At 35.7% G+C, this 22,227-nt stretch overlaps 1 long non-coding RNA gene across 1 annotated transcript; it reads right to left on the bottom strand.

Annotated features, from left to right (window-relative positions):
• Positions 1-9,598: 9,598 nt before the first annotated feature.
• On the bottom strand, positions 9,599-21,940 carry LOC113947470. Its single transcript, XR_003527743.1, has 3 exons — positions 21,811-21,940; positions 18,587-18,666; positions 9,599-10,769 (listed from the first exon to the last, which is right to left on the bottom strand). It is a non-coding gene; the product is annotated as an uncharacterized LOC113947470 (long non-coding RNA).
• Positions 21,941-22,227: the final 287 nt, after the last annotated feature.

Raw genomic sequence — 22,227 nt, 5'->3', positions numbered from 1 at the left:
TCAGTAGCATATCATGAGGGAGGATCATGACAAATATTGACAAAACACCTCTGCTATAATCAAGATCTCATTCAGTACACTTGGGCTGTTGAAAGAGTAGGAAATTCTTCATAGTCTCTCCATTCAGGAAATACTACAGAAACAAAGAACTAACTTTAATATTTGAACACACATTTTCTTTTTTCCATCTCGCTTTGACATCAGTTTTTAGCCAAAACACCTATCAGATGAACACCTACCTATGGTATTCTACCTTCACTTGATGTTGTGGTCGGAAGGTTCACAAAAGAGAAAGTACAGCAACCCAGTGGTAGCCTGGGAATTCCTACTATTCACAGGAACTTGTAGTGCCTTCTCTTCAGAACTTCACTTCATTGGTCCTTCGCAGAAATTGTCTCTCTCCTGAGGAAAACAAAAGTCAGTGTTGTCAAGTCTTTCTATTGCTGTTCCCTCAAGGATCCTGTTCACCTGTTCACCCACTCACTCCTGTTTTTAATGTTGGATGATTTTGCACCATCTGAAATCTCCTCTGATCTCTTCCTTCTTTCACTCAGATCTAGACCCTTTCCCATCACGTTTGTCTCACTAAGTTCTAGGTGATTTTGGCTTTCTCAGTAAATGAAATTTGGATTTTTTTGTGCATTTCTGATATATTTCTGATTTAAGTACAAATATTTCACCATTTTTTATTACCCTGTGCCTTCTTACTAGGTGTATTGTGTGGGATAGTACAGAAAGGATCATGGACTGTAAGATTTCATGGCACTTCGACATGTCTAGGAATGACTATCTTGTGCTGTGTCGTGGTTTAGCCACAGCTAGAAACTAAGCCCCATGCAGCTGCTTGTTCATTCCCCCACCAACAGTATCAGAAAGAGAATTGGAAGACTAAAAGCCAGAAAACTCATGGGTTGAGATAAAGACAGTTTAGTAAGGAAAGCAAAACCTACAAAATGAGGAATTAATTCACTACTTCCCTTGGGCAGACAGGTGTTCAGACATCTCTAGGAGAGCAGGGCCCTATCACACATAATAGTTACTGGGGAGGACAAATGTCATCACTCCAAACATCTCCCCTCTTTCTTCTTCTTCCTTCCCCACTTTATATACTGAGCATGATGTCATATGGTATGGAATATCCCTTTGGTCAGTTGGATTCACCTGTCCCAACTCTGTCTCCTCCCAACCTCCCATGCACTCTGAACTTCCTCACCAGTGTGTGAGTATGAAAAGTATAAAAGACCTTGGTTCTGTGCAAGAACTACTCAGCAGTAGCAAAATCATATTATTAACCCTGTGTTTAACATAAATTAAAAACTTAGCCAGCGTGAAGAAATTTAACTCTACTCTAGCCAAAACCACTACATGCTGTGAAAAATGGTGCGTATTTTTCTTGGTTGGGGTGGGAGGTAGAATTTTTTTTTCTTTGGAGCAGAATGCAGGAGCTATTAGACGCTAGAAAAGAATGGTTTTCTCTTCATAGGGCACTTCAGCCAGAAGCTGGGTCACATAACAAATCAATCATTTCTCACAGGAACTGTAAAGGAAAGGGAATGGAAAGATGACAAAAGCTTTTGTTACATCTAGGGAGAAGCTAAAGATTATTTTGAAAGAGTAGGTGTTTTTGAAAGTAAGTTTTTTTCAAAAGTAAGTTTTTATTAAAAATTTACTTTCTGATCTTCAGGGCCTAATTAACTGGAACTAACTCCTTAGCCATTATGAAATTGTTTTAGCCCCCCAGAGAGCGGGCTGACAGAATTCAGTATCTTCTGAAGAATTGCAGAGTAAGCAAAGCTTTCCTCATTCTCTTTGTTGCTTTCTCCTGCTTGGCATGCTGCAGCCATTTTACTAATACACTTTTCCCCAGTTAACTGCTTGGTCTTGTAGGAAAGCTGTCTTTTCCTGCTGAGACAGCATTCTCAGGCACATGCCACAATACAAAAAAGGTCAAAAAAGAGAATCAGGGAACTTACAATTAGAGGTAGTATGTCTGTACGAAAGACTGGTAGATATAATCACAGTACGAAGAGGTAAAAGGAAGTGGGGGAAATAAAAGAGAGTTGAATCTCATCCTCTTTTTTAACAGTGAATTTTAAGCCTATTTTATAATGTATTTATGATTCAACCTGCCAGAATTTTCTCAAGAAGCACATGAAGGGGTATTGAACAATAATTTTATTTTACTATCATGTCTATTAGAATTGGTTATGGATAAGACTGTATTATTTCTATTCAGATCCTCTGAACTAGTCTAATTCAGGAATAAAAGAACGAGACAAAGGTATAGTTTATAACAAAGAACAGATAGTACTGCATTTTCATTAGATACCATTTTATTTTGTTGGAAAGGAAACTCGACTAAGCTCTATAAGAATGTTCAGACAATAGCATTATTTTTCCCTCTATAAAGCTGGCATCCACACTTTACAGATTCAGCACAGTGAAATGATGTATTTGGCAAGAACACTCTCTCTGGCCAGAAAAAAACAGATGACTCGTGATTCAAAGTGTCAGGTTTTTCTTGTATAAAGCTAAGTTATAGTCAGTAGCTACAAATCATAGAATTATAGAATGATAGAATACCAGGTTGGAAGCGACCTCAAGGATCATCTAGTCCAACCTTTCTTGGCGGAAGCATAATCTAGACAAGATGGCCCAACACCTTGTTCAGCTGAGTCTTGAAAGTTTCCAGCATTGAGGAATTCACCACTTCCCTGAGCAGATTATTCTGATAGTAGATTGTTCTCATTGTGAAAAATTTTCCTCTTCTGTGTCCAGTTAGAATCTTCCCAGAAGTAACTTGTACTCATTACCCTTCATCTTTTTCATGTGACTCCTTGTAAACTTGCTTGTAGCCACCCTTTAAATACTGGGACAGGGTGACAAGGTCTCCCCTAAACCTTCTTTTCTCAAGACTGAACAAAACCAGTTCTCTCAGCCTTTCCCCATTTGGCTTCCCAGTCCTTGGATCATCTTTGTGACCTTTCTCTGGATCACCTTTGTGACCTTTCTCTGGACCATCTGCAGCCCGCCCACATCTTTTTTGCTTAGTGGGGACCAAAACTGAAAGTAGTATTACATGTGTGATCTGTGATGAGCACTGAATAGAATGGGATAATGGTTTTTTAATCTCTGCTGGTATTGCCTTTGTTGATGCAACTCAGCAACCTGTTGGCTTTCTTTGCCACAGCAGCTACACACTGTTCAGTCATACTGAGCTTGTCCACCAGGACCTCCAGGTCCCTTTCCACAGAGCTGCTTGCCAGCCACGTAGATCCCAGACTGCTACACTCCTGGATTAAGTTTTCCTGTTCCTTGTTGAACTTCATAAGACTTGTTAGCCCACTCTTTCAGCCTATCCAGGTCTTCCTGCAGGGTGGCTCTCCCTTCTGAAGGATCTGCTTCCTCCTCTCAGGTTGCTATCATTAGTAAATTTCATCAGGGTAAATTTGGTCCCATCATCCAGGTCATTTATGAAGATATTAAATAGTGTTGGACTCAAAATCAGTCCCTGGGGACCCCACTTGTGACAAGTTGCCAGTTTGAAAAGGAACTATTAATCACTACCCCTCCAGGTGTGGCCTGTCAGCCATGTCCTCACCCACGGCCATTTCTGTAGACCGTAACACATCAGTTCCTCCAGGACTCTGAGGGGAAGCTGTATCAAAAGCCTTGGAGAATCCAGGTAGACAATGTCCACTACTCACCTCACATCAACCGAGTAGGTACCTTTATCGTAGACTGCAGTCAGGTTAGTCATGCAGTATTTGAGCTTGGTGAATCCATGCTGGCTTTTCCCAATCATGCGCTTCATTTGCCTTATCAAAGTCCCCAGGAGGATTCATTCCATGACTTTTGCAGGGACTGAAGGAAGTAGCTCCTAGGCATTTATATGAAAATTAAATTTGTATTGTTTTAGTCCAATTGTTACAATAGGATCATGCTGAAACTGTTTGAAAGAAAGAATAAGATTCTCTTAATTTTGAACTATCAGAAGACAGTAGGAATATCTATGTATTAAGTAATGTGAACAGGCGTAATTGTTTAAAGATTAGATTGAATTCAGCACACATTGTCAAACAGTAGGTATCTGAATAAGAAACAGACATCCATTGAACATCTTTAAGAAAATAGTTAACTAGGAGAATTTTTAACAAATAAAGCTACTTTGTTTCTAAAAAAAACCAAATCAAAACAAAAACTAAACAAAAACAACCAAAAAACCCCAAGAAACAAACCAAAACATTAAAGCTTTTCTTACTCACTAAAATCCATAGAGAACTGTCTTCCTATCATCATTGAATTAAATTGATTTTAGTGTCTGTTTTGATGTATGCTTTGTGGGAGGATACTTGGTAATTTGATATATTTAGTGGATCAATAAGATTCTTCTGTTTTGTCAAATACTTACTAACTCACTAACCTACAACAGAAAAGCTTGTTACCCCAAAGATTAGGACATGCTTAAGGTATTCACCAATAAATAGTGAGGCCCAGCAGTCAGATCCTTTTCCAGTGACTCTTGCAACCATATGAGATCGTGCTTTATGGAGCGTCAACTCCATCACTGAGTAAGCTTAAACTAATACACTAATAAGACTGGGGATAAAAGGATCTCTTTGGTCTTCTTTACCAGCTACTGAGTCTGTTTGCTGTCTCTATTGGCTGCTCCGAGATGGTCAGAGAGGAGCCCTTCCTGCTAACCCTGCCTGCATGAACTGCCATGTAAACTGCCTGGCCATATCCCTGTTTGCCAGCTCCCTTTTGCCACACTTCGGGTTGCTCATGCTCCCTGGAGTCGTTTAAATGGACCTTGATCACTCCCAGCACCAATGTCTCCTTTCCCAATTTACTACCAAGGGCTTCTGGGTCATGGGGCTGTTGCTTGGGTGTTCCTGGACTCAGGAACCCCCCTGTACAGCTGAGTCTCACCCTCTGGACTTCCCTTCACTCTTGGCTGCTGAAGTGTCGGTGACTGAGACAGTTCACATAATCACAGAATCACAGAATATGCCAAGTTGGAAGGGACCCACAAGGATCATCGAGTCAAACTCCTAGCTATAAAATTACTGTGACAACTATGTTCAGGAATCTGCATCCCACCATTTTTTTATTCTTCAATTTTACTAAAAAAAAAAAAAAAAAGGCATAAAATGTGTAAAAAGAGGAGGGACTGAATAGAAAATTCCTTTACACCTTATGCCCTAAACATTGACTCAGGGATTTAATTTACATTTTTTTTCAGACAAAATTTCCATGTAGCCTAGTTACTCTCCTGGAAAGAGAGGTGAATGTGCATTATTGGAAAAAAACGCGGTCAGATTTTCTAATTAATAGATTTTTGGATAGAAAAGTTTTTGCCTCCTTTATCTAGCCTCTGCCCATATGTGAATCTGAAGACACAGCTCGAGTCTACCACACCTAGAACCTAGGCTAATCTGGCTTTTGCAGCTTATTTTATCATGTGTTTTATGAATGCTGTTCTCTCTTGGGTGAATATAGCCCCCTCCCAACCGATCTCTCATAGTTATTGGTCTAAGACATAGTCATGAACTGAGAATCTGGCTTTTTGGCAGAACCAGGGCTCTGAACTGAAACAATTTTTCTTGCATACTCTGAAGTTAGCTAGTAATCAAGCCTTTATTTTGAAGACTCTGATTGTAGATGGAGTTTCCATGTATCATTCAGATGTGTCTGCATTGGAATACCACAGAGAAGGTGTGCTTTCTGTAGGAAAGAGATCTGTGCCTCCACATTTCAAATGGGTACTCAGAAAGTAAACTTCTGGGCAACTTCATCTGTGACTGAGAATAGAAATCAAGAAATAACTTGATGGGCATATGTAGTGTAGAGTGTGGGCCTGCTGAATCTAAATATAAGACCAATTTTCACATTCCATATCTAAATCATTTAATAAGAAAGTCCAAAGGAACTCAGAAGGCTAAAAAATGACTTTCTAAAATTTTAACATGGAATACTTTGAACATAAAATGTTTATTTTTTTTTTATTAGTATAGAAACCTAGCTTCCCTCTATTCAATGTGTCAACAGCTGCCAGCAGTTTGGCAGAATCAATGAAACATATACCCAGCTGGGATTCACATACTTGAGATTGGATTGAAGCTGTCTAAATCATGTTATTTGGAAATTAGGGATGGATTTCACATCACCTAACTCTAGGCCATTGCCCGTGTGGATGTTTACATCAGAATGAATACCTTTTATTATCAATGAAGAAATATAGATTTTCTGGTTTATGTCTGACAAATACAGACATCAGCATTAAGGGTGTCTAAACAAAAGTAATGAAGTAGGAATTGAAAAATACTTGGAGGGCTGGGACTTCAGGAACAACCTCTTGAAGTGTCTGCTATCACCTAGTTTAGACATCTCCTGTTTGGTGTGCTGATAGATGTGAATCCAATCTCATTTGAATTCATAATTACTAGACCATGAGGTGTGTTAAAGCTGTGATTTCAGTCCCAAAGTTCAGGCCACTGAAACAGATATGATCCATGGAGTGTTCTTAGGTTCATGTCCTTTTGTGTACTCTGCTCTTATAATTGATGAGGAGAAAGAACTCAATGGAAAACATTCCTTCAGGAAATTTCCAGATTAAATCTTATATAATAAAACATATAATGAAGTTGCCATGTGTTCACAGTAGTTGTATTTTAGTTGAATTCTGTTCTCCGTTCCTGAAAAACAAACAAAAAAAAGTACTTTCTGGCTAAGGAAATTTCTAATTAACTGAAAAATTCTCAATCTGTCTCACATTTCCCACGATCACATGACATTGACAACCACTGTATCATTGGTTTTTCAGAGTTACGTATAACTTAATTAGGTCATTTCTTTGTTTATGTTTCAGTCTGCTTTTGGTTCATTCAGGCTGTTTAATACACACTAGAAAAGGTACAAATGATATATAGTGGTTTACTTTTTTCTTTTGTTGTTGTGGGGTTTTGTCTGTGGTTTGGGGTTTTTTTGTTGGTTTGGTTGGTTGGGGGTTTTTTGTGCTTTTTTTTGGTTGTTTTATTTTTTGTTAATAAGGTTTACCTTTAAGATACTCTAATAAAGTCTACACTTGGAACACAAAACATCTTAATTAAGAATGCATTTTTCAAGACTGTGCATCATCCGTCTGATTTTGGAGGACTTTCACAGGACAATTCAATCATATTTTACTGTACACGACAAATTATGAAAGTTCATTAGCATACTTTAGAGGGAAAAGAGTCAATTTCAAAATCTCATTTGAAGAGGAATTCCTCATAATAAGTTTATTAATTTGGGTCAATTAATTTCACTATTAAGAATATATACTGAGTCTGAATTAGGCTACTTCTAATTTAGAGTCATTGGAGCCTGTAACCTTTTTTTTCTTTTAAATTAAACTAAAAATGTATTTTTTTCATATTTCCCTGTCACCATTCATAAAGATACAATAATTTCAAATTCCACTTGATCTGTTTTAGTCCCTTTTTTCACACCTAAATGTTGTAAACTTTGATAAACCATCAGTGACCATGAATGAATTAATAACCTTTTCAAGAAGAAAGAAACAAAATTATGATTCTGGACAGATGGAGTGAGTCTGGCTGGGATGGTGTTCATTTCCTCATAGTAGCCCTCACAGTGATGTGCTTTGCACTGGTAGGTAGAAGGGTGTTGATAACACACCGGTGTTTTGGCTACTGCTGAGCACAGCAGCAGTACTGTAACATTCCTTCCTCAGTTGAGGACAAGATCCTGGGAGGGGACACAAGTAAACTGACCAAAGGGATATTCCATACCATATGATGTCATCTCAGATACAAAGACTAAGGCAAGGAGCAGGAAGGCAGGCATTCATTGTCTCCAATAGTTGCCTACTGAGGAACTGTTATGCATGCTTAAGCCCTGCTTCTCAAAAGTGATCAGCCATGGCTGCTGCTGGGAAGCAGAGAATAAACCATGATATTTTTCACTTCATTTCGCTTTTGTGCACACAATCTTCCACTTTACTTTTGCTTTAACAAACTACCTTATCCCAACTCATGTGTTGTTTCCATCTTACTCTCTCCCCTGTCCATCCGGAAAAGAGTGTGATAGAGTGTTTGAGTGGGCACCTGGCAACCAGCCACAGTCAGCTCACCACAGCGGTCTAGGGACTTTACAATGGAAATTGTTATGTTTTGTACAGGTAATTAAAATATTTTCTGTCTAAAAACATATATATGGTAACATATATAGCTATATATAGTGATATATATATAGTAACAAATACATACAATAATTCCCAAATAAAAAATATGCTTGAATAAATACTGAAATTCTACTCTGTATACAGTAGAAGAGTTTCAGTCTAACAAACCCACAATAACAACAAAAAATGTTTAGGAAAGATTCTTCAGGAATATACTACAATATGGTGTTTAGAAGAACTGGAGTGAGTTGCCTGATATAATTAGTAAAACTGGGGTCTTGAAACAGGATTTTTTTAATATTCCATGTGAGTGCTCTCCTTGGAGATTCACGTAAAGAATAGAAATATCAGGTTTTAGTGTGTAACCTATGCTATAGGCATATTTAACACCAACAATCACTTAAGATTTCTAGATTTTAGAAATGAAATAATTAGAAACCATGCTAATCATTCCTGTCAGTATCTATGTGTCCATACATAGTCCGTGAAGAAGAAATTTACATGCATCCAGAAAAGGTGTAATTGGGATCTGTTGTTGCTAAGAATAGTTCTGTTTCTTAAAGTGAAATGGACATATCATATGTTAAAAAGCTTACACAGCAAAATTCTATCTATTTTAATTAAACTTGCAATTTCATCAAAAATATTTTATTTATTTTGGTTAGAGCTATTTCCTACAGATACAAGTTTTTGATGATTTATTGTATTTTCTTTTTGAGTTCTGAGTTAAAATTTGTCTTATTTTGCTAAAAATAAATATTGGACTGATAGTTCTAAAACTACCTTTCTTTTACAAGAGTGTCAGAATTTCAAAAATTTAATTTTTTTCTCAGGCCCTCAGTGTTCTTCTAGTATTATTGAAAAAGTATACTGATAATTTAAGGAGTTTCTTGGTTGAAGTATTTACATATATATGTACAGGAAGTTGCACTTGCAGATTAAAACAAAAATTAAGAAATCAAATTTCACTTATAAAAATTCTTGAATAATTTTCACTATACAGGTTGACATAGCAGAGAAAAATACAATAGGTGAAATTATAATTTTTAATGGAGACATAAGAAAATAAACTATGAAAATACTCTAACCCACAAATTCAAAGAAATTACTTGTGAGGTAAAGAAAAATAATTTGAAAAAGTAGTGGTAGCACTTTTTATTAATGCCTCCCACTAGTGGACATGGGACAATAAAGAGAGAAAGACAGATCCTACACCTTAAGCTTTATGAATGAAGTTGTTGGTGGTAGAATCAAGGATTTGAAAGTTCTGCTTTCATCCATCTAGATGAGGTACAACTTATTAAATTTGAGCTGCTTGTAAAGCATTGAAAAATGAGAGATATAGTTGAAGGAAATATTCGTTGGAGTCCTCAATGATCGATTCATTGGAGTAAAGAAGGCAGCATAGAGAAGGAGAAGAAATTGCTAAATATACAATGGAGGTAACCCACACTGCTTCCACTACAGAAATACTTTGACTTAAGAATAATGAGAGGTATCCGAGTGAACTTTCTGCTTAATATACATTTGTTAACTTCTAAGTGCTTTAAACTGTAACACTTTAAAGTGCTTGGAAAGATTTCTTCTTCTTTCCTGCTTTTCTGAAGATCAAAAGTACTTCCTATCCCTTTCACTGACACACAGAGAGATGGTTCTGGTAGTGACAGGAAACTTTGTGAATCACTTGACCCAGTGTACTGCGAGTCCTCAGGAAGCCTTCAAAAAAACCCCTTTAATGATCCATTGGTCAAATGTCAGTTCAACTGAGTGACGCATACATCTTGGGTGGATTGTAATAAGATCGGTGTTCTTAAGTTATGAAATATTTAACTCCCAAAAGTTACATGTGCTCATGTATTTCCAGCCTACCTGTGCTCAATGGATCATTTTGTAGCCTTAAGCCATACCCAAGCAATACTAGTCTGATAGGTTTTTTTAGGAATTTTCTTTTGTAACCTCTCACCGAAATGAAACCCAGATTTATTTAGTAAAGAGTCAGAAAGGCCCTAAACACCAAACTTTATTTCACCTCTAGATCATTTATAATGAATTATGAATATTGTCATTTGCTGTACTTAACTCTGTTATTGATAAAATACCTTATCAATATGTGTCATAACTAAAATCAATAAGTAAGGCTTAACTGTACCAATTTGAATAAAGTAATTTCTGTCCAAAATCTACAGGTTGGGTGTTGAAATGCATTTTTGGAAACTGAAAAAACAGAAAGAAAAAAATAACATTGAATTTACTACCCTTGGACCAGCTAGAAGATGATGTTTTTATATAGCTAGACTTTCAAAGCAACAAAGAAACTAGACAATCAAAAGTTTTATAGGAGAATATCTATGTGTGTAAGAGCGTGTGTCTGTATGTATACATGCCAGACGGTAAAGTGGCAGCAAAGTGACTAGCTTTCCTACTGCTGTTTAAATTTCTAAAGTGAGATTTTTTTAGAATTTTGCCTTGTATATGTGCAGAACCTTGGCCATCTGTCTTCACCATTTTCTGTTCTTTTAGCTTCACCTTCAGTTGAATGCCTTTACAGCTATGGTTGGAAAGCTGTGTGCTTGAAAGAAACCTAATGGTAAAAATGCTTGTTAGGAAAGTGTCATGATGATGTGGGTGCTCATTTCTATATTCCAAAAATATAAAAAGGTGCAAAAAAATGTTTAGAACCAAGTAGTGTAAAATTTAATTCAATTACTGGTAACAGTGAAATGTTGAAAACTATGTGTTGGAGTCCTAAATACCATGAGTTTTGATATAAATATGAGATTTCCTTTTCTTTTGATGCACGAAATTTTACACAGGTTTCAGGACCTTACTAAATTGATTTTTGCAACTAGCTTTTGAGTTTTCTGGAGCAATTAGAATGACTACTAGAGAAAATATGCTCCTAAATGGTCAAAAGAAAATGCTATTAGATTTTCAACAGGCATGCTATTAGATTATGTTGTTTGTTCATTTCATCTCTATCTTGTACTGGCTTTCATGAGCTTAATTAAAGCACAAGATTTTTATGTTAATATGATACTTTGATACATATGAAATTCATTTTAATGGCTAATACTTCATTATTGTTTTAGAATCATAGAATCAGACAGGTTGGAAAGGACCTCCGAGATCATCAAGTCCAACCCTTGATCCACTACCACCATGGTTACTAGACCATGGCTCTGAGTGCCACATCCAGTGTCTCCTTAAAAACCTCCAGGGACGCTGAATCCACCACTTCCCTGGGCAACCCATTCCAATGCTGATTACCCTCTCTGTAAAGAATTTCTTCCTAATATCCAACCTAAACCTTCCCTGGCAGAGCTTAAGATCGTGCCCTCTTGTCTTACTGATAGTTGCCTGGGAGAAGAGACCGATGTTCACCTGGCTACAACCTCCTTTCAGGTAATTGTGGAGAGTGACGAGGTCTCCTCTGAGCCTCCTCTTCCCCAGGCTAAACAACTGCAGCTCCATCAGCTTCTCCTTGTAGGACTTGTGTTTGAGTCCCTTCTCCAGCCTCCTTGCTCTTCTCTGGACCTGCTCCAGCACAAGATTAGGTTCTTTATATAGTCAGAGTTACATTAACAACGAAAACAATTTGCAATTAACATTTTATTCTTCTGTTTGGAAGTCTTTATGAATATAGCAGTCTTGCATATGCAAATGATGAGGGGTTTTTGTATGATTCAGGATTTAGGAAAACTCTTGTTGGGTTTCTTTTATAATTAGAAACATTCCTAAAATATTTATAAGTCCGAGAGTGATTTTATGCTTCTTTTTGTGTGGGGTGATTTATTTTTCTGTTATTATTATTTTCTTACATATAGTCTGATGCCATTCTATTTCTCATAAAACTAGAAATCTATTCTTACTGCTAAATGCTATCCCTTAGATGAAAAAAAAAAAGGAAAGAGGAAAAAAAAAACACATGTATTTTCTATCTTCTTTACAAAATGTGACTGTTGAGCTAAATATTCGAGTAAAGACATAGAAATATAAATTTCAATATGTTAACAAAGACTGTTTATATGATAATTCTCACATTTGCTCACCCCTTGCACCCCAAAGAACTTATTTGAAATCCTGTGTCTAATCTGTGAGTCCTGTGTCTAATCTGTGGCAACATTCTTATGGAACATAATTTTCTTAAAGACATTATTGCAAGGGCACACAATATTTGTATGTACTGTGGTGAGCTCAAAACTAAATTCATATTTTGCATTTAGATACTGTTTGTGGAATTTTCATATTCTTTTATTGTTTCTTTTGGTGCATCAAGTTTCAGTTTAAAAGATGAAAATATCTATCCATTTTTCATTTGAAGTCTGTGGGTGTTTTCCAATGTTACTGAAAAAAACCTAAAAAATTGTCTTCTAAATTTTTTGAAAGGCACACTTATAGCTAATATAACATTTTATAACTTTAGTCATTGTGTCAAGAAGCATTATCACATTGTAAAAGCACCTTGGAAGACTCTTGTGCTATCAAACTTTTTGTGGAAAACCAAATATCTTGGTCAACCTGTACTGTTCTCCAGAATAAAAAAATTATTGCTCCTCAACATTTGTCCTCTTTTTATTTTTTTTAATTTTCCTCTTATTATGACCTTATATTCTTGTTACACTAATGTTTGTGATCACCAGTACGTGTCTTGCCCTGAGAGTGATGTAGTCTCAAGACAAGTAATCTAAAGTAATAAGGACACTTTTCATTTTTTAAATTAGAAAAGATTATTTCTAATTGGTCTTTATTCAATTTTATTCATTATAATTACTGTCTTAAGCTTATTATTTCATATACAACATTGTAAAGTATTTGATTTTCTAATATAGTTGTTAGATCTCTAATTCTCTTTGCTCCTGTCACTATGATCCTGAGAAAGAGAATTTGGGGCAAATATATCTACATTTATTATTGTCTCAGAAGAATTATGTTTAGTTTTATTTGCTCACAAAGAAAGAGTTCTATGCTGTGTTTTAACCCCAGTTATAAAATATTAGAAAATACTAAGTTGTGTTTATATAGAATGTAAAGGTCACAGTGTGAAAGCCTAATATAGGAATTTTAGCTGCCTTACAGGTTATTTAGGACTTAGCCAAGCACCAAGAGAACTGCAAACTGACCCTTCTTACTGCGTAGGAAGTCAATAATTACATATCCATGATAGGATCTATATAATACATAAAGATAGTTTTGGTTATGAAACAAAGCAGGTTTACAAATTCTGGTATCATTCCATATAAGTAACTTTGTGGGGGCTGCATAGAACCTGAGTCTAAAGTTACGAATGTCTTTCCCACTTTTAACTAAACTATGCAATATGAGAAAAATCTTTGGACCTCATGTAAGTACCAGATAAATACTAGTATAGTTTCATGTTATTTTGGAATTTTCCAGCTGGAAATCTTCTTGTTGCAATGTTTCAAATGTTAATGAGAAAACACTGATAATTTAATATCAAATATATTTGCAGGTGCGGGTAGTATAATCTCTGTTTTGTTTAAGCCAAATTTGATGTTTGACATTTCTTTTGTCTGATATGGGCACAAAAGAAAAAAAAAAAAAACAGAACAGCTTTCAGTTTTTGATTTGTTTTGTTGCATTTTTAGATGAAAATTAACTTTCTACCATTTCTGTTTTTTGCATAAGAACCTGACACTACTTTTGGATAGGTGTGAAAGTGTTTGTATAAAATGGGACACTTTGGTTAGTACGGAGAATTAGGACACTAACTGTGAATATGGAACAATACGCTGAAGCTCTTGAAAAATGCAGAACAGTGCTTTTCATCTCAGACTGCTCTGACTTGATTAGGCAAGGATTCCTGCGTATCCCCTGTATTTTAACTGATGCAATGACTCTAAAATTATACATTCTATGTAGAAATGTTTCTTGGTAAAAAAATTTGTCTCCATAAAATAAATTATTCTGGAAAAAAGAACAAATTAATTGAGTAAAAAGATATAAACAATGTCAAAATAATTAACTTCCTTTTCAGTTCTGTTATATTTTTTTAAAATTCCTGTAGGTTTGAATGCTCAATATTTTTGAAGTATTTTTTATAAATATTTGACATAAGCAGTCACTTTATGTTATTTTGGGCATTGATGAAGTAAATATTTTGACTGAATAATAGTCACATATAAACCTTTGTACATTAATATAGGGGCTTTCAAAAGCGTATAAACTTTCTTTTACCAGCAAAATTGTCACCATTTTATTGTGTTATGAAAGAATTTAATTAAATGATCATCAGACAATGAAAGTGCATCCTGCTGTTCATCTAAAACTACAGATAAAGTCACACAATAATCTGAAGCAAGATCCAGAATCACGGAATGGTTGAGGCTAAAAGGGACTTCTGAAGGTCATCTGGTTCAACCTTCTGTTCAAGCCGGGTCACCAACAGTTAGTTGCCCTGGACTAGGTTCAGAAAAGACAAAAGGAAGAAACATCCACAAAACTTCATTGGATACACTTCTTTTCTTCTCAATGCAAAATGCTGGGTTTTTTTTTCTCATTTGATAAGTACATGTTTTCAAATGTTTTGGCACAAAATAAAATCTTTATGAAACTAGAAAAAGAGTTCTGCTATATCGTTTGAAGAAAAAGGAGGGGTAAATTTTTGGGGTTTTTTTTCAACTGTTAAATAGTTGAAGTTTTGATGTATACATGAACTTTGTATGTTTTTACCTCCTCTTAGTTTTTTCCAGATTTGTAGTCTAACATTAATATTCACCAGATGCAAAGACTCTGCTTATTAGTACCAACTGCATTAGCTGATACAGCAAAAATATGTACTTTACCCATTTAAATTCCTCAACAAAAAACTCAGAAATGTCTTTGGGAGCAATAGAACCATTTAAAAATAGGAAAACTTGAGTTTATTTTAATAGTTGAATGTTGCAGAAGTGGTTGTCAAGGATGTGATTTTTTCCATGTAAAAGTAAACAATTATTTGAATGCTAAAATTGAAAATTAGTGAAGTTTATAAAAATTCCCTAGTCTGCTTCTGTAATCAAGGAAGGTAGCGAATTATCTTAAAAGGGCAATCAAATTCTTGGGCTATTTTTTTCTCCTGTTTGAAAAGTACAGGGACCCAGGGGTTTATTAACTTAATTTAGGTTGGCTTAATCTGTGCTGAAAATTAATTTTATGAACCAGGTACATACTATACCTCAATTAAATATACAGAGTAATATCAGTTTGGCTGTGTGGATACTATGTCTATAACAGCTAATTAAATAGGGCCAAGGCCCATTCTCTGGACTTTAGAAAAGCAGCATAGCACTGTGTGTACCCATATTAATAAACTTTCAGTTCCTCAGAAAAAAAGACTTGTCCATGCCATCTATTCCAAGTGACCTCTTACTCTTGATATCTGAGAAACAATGACCAGGAATTAACAGGGAGTAAGTGATCCCTGGAGAGAACAAATCTATGTTACAGGTCATACTAACAATTTACAGCTTGGACACTCATGCTTGAGAAGTGGCTTGCCATTTTAGCACTATACTTATATATCTTTCAGATCCACTTTCCTAAATATTAATCTGGGACTGCACAGGATGTAAATTGTCTGATGAAAGTCTGTGATTTCCAAATCTGAAATCATTTTTCAACATATTTTTTGTAAAATCAGGTTTGGTTCCTCTATTCAAAACACAGAAGTATTTGAGATAGAACGGTACCTTGAGACAGAGATATACAATGTCTCTTTATTTTCCCTTTTCCACCACCCTGACCACCCACCCATTTAGAAATGCCCATTTAAGGGAATGCATTAACACATCTAATTTCAGTGGCTATTAATTAAGATGTTCTCCTCGTAGTTTTTTTATTATAATGTGACAATTTAATAGGCGAGAGAAATTTCAATGGATAAACAATTTTACAAGGATAATTTCAAATACGTGTGCAGGGATATCTTTGATACCTCCGAGGATTTGGGTTTGCAATTACAAGTAAGTCCTAATTACAGGTTTTGTAAGTGAGAATTTTTCTAGTTACTTCTCTCCGTATTGCAATTTTTGTTAAAATTCGTTGTCCTTTCAGCTATAACTCACTGTGTGTTACAGAGGATCCTACATATTCATGAATTTAAATATACCAATTTGAATAATTATCATGATTTTCATTAAACTATAATGAAGAAGGAAAGAGATCTTTACTGTCGTAACTCAAAAGCACAGAAAAAAAATTATGCATTGAACAGGGACATAGAGTTTTGAAATAATTTATATTTCCATTCAGTGGTACTAATAACTGCTTTCTACTTTTAATGAATACTTGTCAGCTCTGACGTTATGTTTCACTTACCTTCCTTTCTCTTAGCAATATTCCAGGCTTATATTTTTTTGCCTGGGTGCCTTTAAGAGTATAGAATTGCAGATCTGATCCCTCCCTCCAAAGCCCAGAAGTTTATTTATTCTTTTTGTCACTAATCGCTGTAGTTTATCCAATAAGTTGCTATAAAAAGTAAAATTCAGTTGAAAATACTGAGACCTGCCCACAAAGCTTTTTGTCATCTTTAATTCATTCTTCCCTCTTGCTCCTTCTATCTCTACCTCCTCGTTTTGTCCTGTGTACCTTAACATATTGGATTTCTACCAGTTAATCTATTCCTGCTTTCCTGAATTTTGCAGAACATACAAGGCATTGCCCATTAAACTATTGTGAGGGTAGATCTGAAAGTTTCCAAACCTCTCATTAAATGTTTTCTCTTAGCATTTAGACTAATTTTTGCTTCTAGTTAGAAGGAAAGGACTAAAATTGCAAAAATACTGTAGACTAGAATTTAGTTTTTTAAGGAATGAAGTTCATTATCTAAAGCTCTGATAGAAGTAAACTGGAATTAGGTACCTAGGAGCTTGGAGTGCTTGGCATGATACCCTGTAATCCCACAATTTTACTATCCATTACAATTATCCCAGTTAATGAACTATAAATTTACACTGTAAATTGCGATGTTATAAGAGAAGTTTTCATTACCTTGGTGTACAAACATTGCTTCCCTTCACATTTCTGTCAACCAATTTTAATTTGTCTTCAAAATACAGTTTTAAGGAACATTTTATTTCCTTATTTTATGGACAGTGGAAATTTAGATGAGGAGAGGAGGCAGGAAAGTGGAAACTATTCTTTTTGTGTGTTAAAATTAATTGCTCTGAGTTGATAAATCATTATGAAGGTTAAAGAAATATTTGTTGAATTGACTCTTTTATGCAATGTTTCCTCTTAACTTGTCCATTAATTCAGTAGATTAGTACACTTCAAAATACAGATGACACCAAGTTGAGGAGGGAGTGTTGATCTGCTGGAAGGCAGGAGGGTTCTGCAGAGGGACCTGGACAAGCTGGAGAGCTGGGCTGATTCCAACAGGATGAGGTTCAACAAGTCCAAGTGCCGGGTCCTGCTCTTTGGCCACAACAACCCCAGGCAGCGCTACAGGCTGGGCACAGAGTGGCTGGAGAGCAACCAGGCAGAAAGGGACTTGGGGGTTTGGATTGACAGGAAGTGAAACATGAGCCAGCAGTGTGCCCAGGTGGCCAAGAAGGCCAATGACATCCTGGCCTGGATCAGGAACAGTGTGGCCAGTAGGTCCAAGGAAGTGATTCTGCCCCTGTGTTCAGCACTAGTGAGGCCACACCTGGAGTACTGTGTCCAGTTCTGGGCTCCTCAGTTCAGGAAGGATATTGAGGTGCTGCAGTATGTCCAGAGAAGAGCAACGAGGCTGGAGAAGGGACTCAAGCACAAGTCCTATGAGGGGAGGCTGACGGAGCTGCAGTTGTTTATCCTGGAGAAGAGGAGGCTCAGGGGAGACCTCATCACTCTCTACAACTCCCTGAAAGGAAGCTGTAGCCAAGTGGGCATCAGTCTCTGATATTAGGAAGAAATTCTTTACAAAGAGGGTAATCAGCATTGGAATGGGCTGCCCAGGGAAGTGGTGGATTCAGCATCCCTGGAGGTTTTTAAGGAGACACTGGATGTGGCACTCAGAGCCATGGTCTAGTAACCACGGTGGTAGTGGATCAAGGGTTGGACTTGATGATCTCGGAGGTCCTTTCCAACCCGTCTGATTCTATGATTCTATGAAAATAGACATTACAGGGTGAAAACAAGAGATAAATTGCTGAAGTCCTCCCAGTCCATTATCAGTGAAATGTTTCCTAGTATTATGCAATCTGTGTAGTCAGAAAAGTGTACAGAAACTTAACTCTTTGGAGTAACTTGTTAATTTTAAGTAATCTTAAAATTTTTTATACCATTAAAAAACCAAAATACTAAGATAAGTGTGTGTTTGGGCTTACATGTAGAGTTGTGTATACAAGTAAGTATCATGTCTATGTACATGATGACTTTGATAACTAATTGTAAAAATTAATTAAAAATTTTAATTACCTGGTTCATCAAGAATAAAGAGTCCTTCTTTTCTAGAAATAATAATAAAATAAACTAAGAAATATTACAGGGAGAAACACCTATAAAAATAAATAATGCATTTAATTAAATCTTACTGACTATTTCTTAAGATGTACATGATAATATAAGGATTTCAAGATTCCAAATAACTAAAAAAATCACACACACTCCCCAAAATAGAAAAAAAAAACAGAAAAGCACAGAAACCCCCTCCCAATCCAAACAGTGACAAAAAATTAATCAGAAAAACTAGCATAGCTTGTTAACAGTCATTGAGGACAAAACCATTTATGTGATGATATATGAATTCACAAAGGCAACCTTTCTATCATGCACTGCAAAACCAGAATTTTTCTACCAAACATATATACTAAGCACAACTACATCTCACGCACAGAATTCTTTTACACTCAGTGGAGAGACACAGTTACTTTAAATTATCTGTCCTAATTATTTAAACTCTACTGGAATGCAAAGATTCTGGCATCTTTTTGTTTCACTGGTTGGGCACTCAAGCAGTTCTCATGGAATTTCAGAACATCCATAGGACAACCCCTAAAAACAGGCTAAAGAAGGTCATACAACTTTGGAGGGAAAGAGACCTTAAAGGTAAGTGACTGTTGGAATAATTTCTCATTAGAAACAGCTGATGTTCTGTGATCAAACTGGGTCCATCACCACACAACAGACTAGGCATTTTAGTCCTCTACTCCGAATGTGTTCATCATCTTTTAACTCCACAGAATCAACCACCTCATATGAGATATTTAATTTTTTTGAGTTAAAAAATAAATTACTGATAATATGAAGCAAGATTTTTGCTACATCCTCTTGGACTCATATTATGTCATAGCACCACAGAATAGTTACATTTATTGAGTTGATATCATGTTTTACTGTGTCTTTCAATTTTGTGGCTGAGCTTGCACGGTGCAGTAGGTAAGAATTTGTTTGTCATTATCATCATCTGTAAATAAATGACACCTTAAATCCTATCTGAACTGTAATTTGTTTGATGGCTATAAATGCTCAGTGGTAGAGTAGAAAAAAGTATGATACTAAGTATGTTACAGTTTCTTGTCCAGTGATTTATAACAGCCATACAAAATGAAGTTTATACCCTATAAATTCCAACATATGTTTATCTTCTGGAACTCATCTAACTTCTATGATATGCCAAAATAATTTATCTCTTCTACTGTGTTACATTAAAATTGTAATTTATTGTTCATTTCTTCTTTTCTCTTTTGCAGACAATGCAGTATGCTCCAAAGATCAAATGAAGAATAATGTAAGGATGACACAGTTACTGCTTTGAAATCCAAGAAGCTCAGTAATAATGTTAATGCATGTAAAATAATAATAGAAAATAATAAATAGGAGAATTGCTGATGTCCTTGACAATTTATTAATCAAAGATTGCAAAATTACTGATTCAAATTCAGCTTTTTTTCCTTAACACTAACTCCATATGGCTAAGAAAACAATGTAGAGAGGACAGGAAGAGTAGAAATATCAGCCGTGATTTGGCTGCAATACATTACAGAATGTGCTATATTGATAGGATATCTAATATAGTATAGAGGTAATGATGCAGAGGTAGAACACACTGACTTGCGTTTCTAGTTGAGGTTACATTGACCATGCTATTTTGAAAATTATACTATCTTTAGTAATCATGATTCCTGTTAATAGCCCATATACAGCTAAATACAGGATTAGTTATGATGGATTGTGATATCTGTACATTCTGAAGCACTTTTCATGTGTTTATAGTTTGATTTAACAAATTAATGATTTTTGCCAAGTTGTAAATTCTGTACTTAAAAAAAAAGAATATTAAGAAAACCCATAACAACAGGCAACAACATGGCAATAAAAATGAATGAGCAAATTGTGAAAATAGAAGAATTACGTGTAATGATACTTCAACAGAATATCTTTCTGGCTTCTAGCTAGTATGAATTCAGAAACCTTTTGAGCAAAGGATGGCATGCTCTGTGCGTCATAACTCTAGGTGCATTTTATTTTCATGCATCATTTCTAGTGGTTCTGAACTGGTGTAATTTTCTTTCTCCAAGGACTTCCATATTTTAATTGTGTATTTTGTGAATAATTTGCTTTCTTTTTCATCGGGAATTTGTTCAATTCTAGTTCTTTAAAACAGATCTTCTGTTGAAAAAATGAACAATTTTTCCTATTTCTCATATTTGTTTGTTTTCCCTGTCAGTCATTTCTTTTCCAAACTCAAGCGTGTTAGTTTAATTTTTCCTTATACAGAGGTTGGCTCTCAATCATCCTTGACATTCTTTTGTTTTAGTTTTTCTACTTCTTATATCTTTTCTGTGTCAGAAGTAATGTGCACTGTATTCAAGGATTTGTTAACTGCAGAAGTTTAATAATGTATGTATGAATAGAATGACATATAAAATAGCTAAAGGCTATGTTATAGTAAAAGGATCCAGACTAATTTAAAGGGGTATGTGAAATATTAGCTTTGATCATAACATCTAAGAGCAAATCTCTTTTCCTTACCAAAAACAAACAACCAAAACCCAACAACAACAAAAAAACAACCAAACAAACCCCACAAACAGTCAAAAAACAAATGAATTGCCTTTTTTGCTTTTTTTACCTTTTTTTTTAATTTGGTCAAAATAATTGAGAATTGCATTGTTCTGTTACTTCGACCTAATATCTACATCTGTTTCACCTCCCCTGCAATTTTAAGTGTTTATTGTGCTAATTGCCAGCTACATCACATAACTTTAGCTTATTGCTACAATGTGGGAGGACAAATATTGTTCTTATGTTCCCTCTTATGGCAGCTGGCATTCTAGATAGTGCACATTTCTGACTTTGAATTAAGCTTATTTACTTTAATTTGGTCCTAGATGATAGTGTACATTCAGCTATAAATAGAAGAATTTTAGTTTAATTTCTTCTGTTTGGCATGGGTTATAAAAAACTCAATATCAATCTGACCTCTCAAGAAAAGGGAAATCTTATATCAAAGGCTTGGCTCAGACAAGATGAAGGGTTTTATCTAGAAGCAGACCTGGTTTAAAGGCATTCTAAAAAGAGAAAGAACCAGAATGGTTTGGGTTGGAAGAAACCTTAAAGATCATGTAGTCCAGTGTGTCTGTGAGGGACAGAGACACCTTTCACTAGAACAGGTTGCTCAAAGTCCCATCCAACCTGACCTTGAACATTTCCAGTGATGACGTATCCACAGCTTCTCTGGGCAACTTGTTCCAGTGTATAACCACCCTCATAATGAAGAAATTCTTCCTAGTATTCAATCTAAATATACCCACTTTCAGTTTAAAGACATTCCTCCTTGTCCTACCCCTACATGCCCTTTGAAGAAGTTCCTCTTTAGCTTTCTTGTACGACCCCTTTAGTTACTGGATGTCCACAATGAGGTCACTCCAGAGCTTTCTCCTCCAGGCTGAGCAACCCAAACTTTTTTCAGCCTGTCTTCATGGGAGATGTGCTCCAGTTGAGATGATCTGACCACTTTCAAGGTTGTCTTCTGGACCCTCTCCAACAGGTCCATATCTTGTGCTGGGGACCTCAGAGCTGGATGCAGCAGTCATCATATGTCATTTCATATATTT

The sequence above is a fragment of the Corapipo altera genome, unplaced genomic scaffold, assembly GCF_003945725.1.
Source record: "Corapipo altera isolate COAL_440 unplaced genomic scaffold, ASM394572v1 0, whole genome shotgun sequence".
NCBI lineage: Eukaryota > Metazoa > Chordata > Aves > Passeriformes > Pipridae > Corapipo > Corapipo altera.
Note: the sequence above shows the minus strand (reverse complement) of the source record. Positions and strands in the feature narration are given on the sequence as shown.